General features: G+C 49.9%; 1 protein-coding gene across 1 annotated transcript in view; it reads right to left on the reverse strand.

The window, feature by feature from the left end:
* Window positions 1–565: 565 nt before the first annotated feature.
* LOC107214949 (potassium voltage-gated channel subfamily A member 3-like) overlaps window positions 566–5544 on the reverse strand; it is a 16553-nt gene continuing 11574 nt past the window's right edge. The window contains exon 2 of the mRNA XM_015650785.2: window positions 566–4388. The gene's annotated coding sequence lies outside the window, so the exon portion shown is untranslated. The remainder of the gene's footprint in view (window positions 4389–5544) is intronic.

Consider the following 5544-nt stretch of genomic DNA (forward strand, 5'->3'; position numbering starts at 1 on the left):
GCTCTGGGCATCTCTGCCAGGGCCTCACCAAATCCTGACTTTTCCCCAGATCCAGCAGGGCAGAGCAGCTTCCCAGCGTTCCCTCCCTGCTAAGCCCTGTCCCTGTGCTGTGTCCCCTGAGCCTTCCTTAGTGCCCTGAAACACTTTTGGAGACCTTTTGCTTTCTAATTTTGTTGCCTTCTTAAAACAGCTTAAAACACGTCATTAAAAGCAGCGGCTTTACGTGACCCCACACCAGCCCGGCTCCCCAGACCCGCTCTTGCTGCCTCTCCGCCAGCACAGAGCCAACAGCAGAGCTCTCATCACTTTAATTGCACCCAGAAATTAAAAGGGGTTGGTGCACAGCACTGGGCTGGGCAGGGAGCAGAGATGTCGACGTGTTCAGAGTCTAAAGAGCTCGGTCTGAGCACGACAGCTCCGAGCTGCTCCGGCATCTCGGAGCACAGCTTTGAAGGGCTATGAATAAAGATGAGCAGCCTGCCTTGGGATGATTATGGGAATCAAAGCACGCTATTTTTTGGATCTTCTCTTGATGTCAGCCATCATTAAATCGCTCTTTTTTTTGTTTTTTTTAATCGGCTGGATACATTTTTAATTTGCCTTCCCTTGCCAAACGCAGCCCTGCCACGGCTGTCCCGGCACGATGGTTATCTGCAACACACACGAGGCTGGGCTCAGAGCGGTGACAACACACATTAATACACTGGACTGACAGTTAAAGACTATCAAACTCCCAATTATTGTGGAAAAGCACATTAACACCCAGCTGGCTCAGCGACCAAGCACAAGAAACCCAAGAGCACAGAGCAATGTGGTCAGTGCCAGAACGCACAACACCGAGGAGAGGTGGCATTTGGCAAGATTGTCATCAGTGTGAGGTGGCCAGGAGGGACCCACCGACCCAGCCAGGTGAAGGGATAAGGTTTTTCCCACCAGTTTAATAATGAAAGTACAATTTTGAGCCCTAACAGAGAGATGCTGTAACAAGTGGCTACTGGAAACAGATGAGGTATAATTATGTTACACACACACACCATAAAAAAGCTCTCTGTAACACCGGTGAAAAATAAAAATAACTTTAGTACTGATACATTCTATCCCCCATTTTAAGGGCTACTAGATCATGTTCCAAAAGAAACTAAATATAACACCTTTGGGACCAGGGTTTCCCAAGATCCAGGTCTGTGCTGCAATCCAGAAAATCAATTCTCCTCCTGTTAATGCGCCCTTACCTGTGTGGGCAGCCTGGGGCCCCCCTCCTTTGGCTGTTTGCAGCCCAAACCCATCAACGCGGTGGGAAAGTGGCTTTGGGGCCGGTCTCTCGCTACTTCACAGCTGCTAAAGCTTTGCTCGGTCTCCTTTGCAGGCTCAAGAGCACACTGCGAACCTGTCACGCTGCAGGGAGGCTGCAAACAAATGTGTTTTGCAGCTCCTTAGGGGTTTGGGAGGTGAGATGTCCCAAAAAAAGGCCAGCTCCATCTCCCCCAGCCTGCCAGCAGCTCCCTCCAGGGCACTGGGGAAGAGCCACCGGGGGCTCCCCGCGATGGAACCGGCCCAGCCCTCGCCCCAAGCACCGGCCACTTGGCCGGCTCCTTTTAAAGGGGTTCTTTAAGGTCTCTGAGATTTTATGCTTCGAGCAAAAACTCTTTTGAGTGCTGGGGTGAGAGAGGCCGGGGAGGGGACCCAGCTGCTCTGTCAGGGACACCGGAGCGCGTTTGGCTGTGCCCGGCACAAAGCGCTGCGCTCCCTGCTCGGAGCGCCCCGGCCGCGGGGATCTGCCGCAGGAGGGATCCGCTGGAAAATCCCGAGGAGAAACTCCCTCTCCCCGCTCCCAGCACGGGCTGGCCTCCGGGCAGGGCACGGCCAAGGCGAGCTAATGAGAGCCACTGCTCTAATTAGCTCTAATTTGTGCGGGCGGCTTTCGCACCGCATTGATTTCACCCCGCGGGTTGTTTCACCTCCGCATCCCTGTCGAGCCTTGGCACCCCCCGCTCATCTCCACGGGCTCGGGACCTGCTCCCTGTGCTCCCCCAGCAATCCTGGTCCCCGATCCCAATGTCCCCCGGCACCTCGCGCTGCTCCAGCCGTGGGAAATGCGGGTGCCGGCAGCACCAGCCCTGTCTCCTCCCTTTACCCACGGCTTCAGTGGCCACGGGGTTTCTTCCGTGCTGGGAATAAATGCAAGAAGAGCAACGTCCTACCGAGAGCCAGATCCATATTTGCTCTTCATTCTCCAACTGATTAAATTGACTAAAACTGCTGGCTTTAACACTTTTGCTTCTTTTCGCCCTCTCAGCCCGTTCTGCCCAACCTGCACCTGTGCAGAGCCCCGGAGACTTCTGTGTTTGGGCCCCCCAAGCCCTTCTGAAGAAAGTCTCCAGCACCAGTGGTGCACCTGCCATGACAGGAGGAGGAATTCCAGCCAAGAAATTATCCGTGTTTCAAAAACAAACCAAATAAACACAGCCTCACCAAAGCCGGCGCGTTCCTTGTAAGAATCACATCGTTCCCCAGCGTTAAGGGAATTTCTCGACCCGAATTTCAGCTGACATTTATATGTGCAGGGTTCTCGTTCATCTTCAAAGCTCTTTTGCAAGACAAACGTGGTGCAGATAGTTGGCTGCTTTGCCTCGAATATTCCATTTTCCTGTTTCTGAGACTTGCAGGGGTTGGTTCAGCTCATCCTCACTGGGGCTGTGCCTTGAGGATGCCCCACGTGTGTCTCCTGTGGATGTTCCTTGTCAAATGCAGGTAAAAAGGGGGTAAGGATCCAGGTTTTGGTGCTTCCCTCTGGAAGAGTGGTCCTTGCTCCACCTTCCAGATACCCGGTGGTGACCTCAAGGCTTGTTCTTGGACACCAGAGACAATCAGCAGCATCAGCTCAAGGGTCTGTTTCACACACAACCATTTTGGTTCCTGTTACCTCCCCTTGAGCAGCCTCTGCTTCACACGAAGCTCCAGCTCACTTGGCTCTGTCCAGTCCAAATCAACATTCCCAAACCATTCCCAGGGAATTATTGCAATACAGACAAAGAGGTTCCTGTGCTTATCTGAGTCCCTCCAACATTATTTTCACCCTTAAATCCAACGCTGTGCCAAGTTTCACTCTGCTCCTCCGACAGAGGCTGTGCTGGGAGGGTTTTGGTCTCCAAGCTGGGATGGAGGCAGCATGAGCAGGTGGATGAGGCTGGGGAGGGGGAAAAGGGGGAGCCAGAAGCAGGAGAGACCATCAACCCCTTTGCCATTTGCATTTATCCCTTTGCACATCATTTATCCCTTTGCACATCATTTATCCCTTTGCACATCATTTATCCCTTTGCACATCATTTATCTCATGGCACCAGGATCATATTGATCCATGCCCTCCTAGGAAACACAGTGAGGTTATAGAAAGCCCAGCTTTAAGAGCTTCCCAGCCCAGGAGGGGCAACCCACAGCTCTAAACCTGCCACCAAAACCCTCAATGTGCAAAATGAAACAGCAACAGGCAAAGGAGGGATGGAATTCCCCATTATTACAGAATTGGCAAGGCAACACTGTAATATTCCCACAAGACTGGGGAACTGTGGAAGTGCAGACAAGGGCAGAGAGGCTCTCATGAAATGAAGCAGGAGCATGGTCAGCCAAGAATTGGGGGTTTAGACCTTTTCTACCCTGGAAATTCAATTTGTCCTTATTTTTTCATGGAGTGATCCTGATAGGAAGGCACAACTGTTCGACACCATTTTCCTCAGCACCAGCAGAGATGTTTCTTTCTAAATAAGGACTTAAAGTAAATCACAGCCTTTGGTACAGCACAGAGCTACTTATAAAGGGCATTTCCAGGAAAGTGAGAAAAATGGAACAGGAATGATTCTCAAAGAGCTGAGAACAGCCCGTGGCCTTCACCAGGGAACAGCGACAGCAACTGAATTTCCCCCCACTCCCTCCCACCCCGAGCAAAACACTTGGACTGAGTTTTAGCAGCTCTGTTTAACATATCCTTTCTGGCTGCTTCATCTTTCAAGAGATTTCTTTTAAAAAAATAATATTAAAAAAAAAACTGAAATAATGTCCAAGTGACTTCCACCTCTCCTCCTCCTTTTTCCTGGCTTTGCTCAGTCTCGTTATATTGCACATGAGTTGAAGATAATCTGGCTCCAAAGATGTTCCCTTTTACATAATGCACTTGTTAGAAAACACAGTTAACGTGGGGAATATTCCATATATAAATAAATATATGAAATATGGACTGGGTTTAGGTGGGGAGGACAGGCCCTCTGTCAGTCGGGCCCACGGCAGCGTTGGTCACCGTTTTGGAGATGTTTGGGATGTTTGTCCTTTCCTTGGAGATGTTTCATTTCTCAACACAGTCCTGAAGGTCTTCATTTCAAAACTTCTTCTGTGATCTGTTGGGCAAAGCAAAGAACCACTTTTATGCACAGCCTGATTTGGAAAACAAAAACAGGTTCCTTTTTTAGAAATAGAGTAGAAGTTGGACATTGGTGCCCCCTGGCAAATTCCCAGCTCCTTTTCCCACAAATGAAAAATGAAATTTTTCTAATTAAAATTCTTTAATGGACTAGATGCCACACAGTCTAAAGTGAGCTAAAGATAGAAAAAAGATTCATTAAATATATTCTTGTTTTTAACTGTTATCTCACATTAATGGCAAGTTCCAAACCCACAGTAATTAGTGCCAAGTGGGTTTTCCTCATGTTTTTGTCTTAAAGCTGTGTTTGTTCTGACCTGATGTAATTTATGAGATATTGAGCAACTGGTCGATTTTATAAATGCAGTCCAGGTGATGCCAGGAGCCAAGGCTGACCCCAGAGCCTGGACTGTGGAGCTGCTCCAGGAGCACAAACCCCAATTCCCATTTTGATGTGGGGATGGGGGTGTCCAGCAAAGGGCCCAAAAAATCCCCCCAATTTATGCAGTGCCAGAACTGCATCCATGACTCCACACCCCAAGGACTGACTCCTGTTTTAATACAGGGAGATGCTCTGCTCTGTCTTTGAGACACTGAAGTTTCTAGAAATTTCATGCAACTGCTTTTGTCCCTCTCATCTTCCAAAAAATCCGTGTTCTGCCCTTACTTCACACCATGGCAACTGGAGCATCCCAGCTGCCCTGAGCTCTCTGTCTGAGCCGGGTGCTTCATTAGCAGCTGGGGATGAGGGAAAGGCTGGGAGGAGCTGCAGTCACAGCCCAGAGCCCAGCCTAAGGCACCAGGACCTGCCTGCTCCCAGCTCAGCCCCAAAAATCAGCCTGTTTTCCCCAAAGGGAGAGGCAGGATGGATCCATGTGATGGGGAGGGATGGATGCTGCAGGGATCAGGATGGAGGGATGGAGATGTAGCAGGGATGAAGTTGCAGCAATAATGAGGATGTGGGAATGAAGTCACAGGGATAACGAGGATGCAGGGCTGATGAGGATGCAGGGAAGATGTTGCAGGGATAATGAGGATGCAGGGATAATGATGGTGCAGGGCTGATGATGTCGCAGGGATGATAAGGCTGCAGGGAGAATGATGGTGCAACTATGATGAAATTGCAGATGAAG

Source organism: Parus major, chromosome 26 (genome assembly GCF_001522545.3).
Source record: "Parus major isolate Abel chromosome 26, Parus_major1.1, whole genome shotgun sequence".
NCBI lineage: Eukaryota > Metazoa > Chordata > Aves > Passeriformes > Paridae > Parus > Parus major.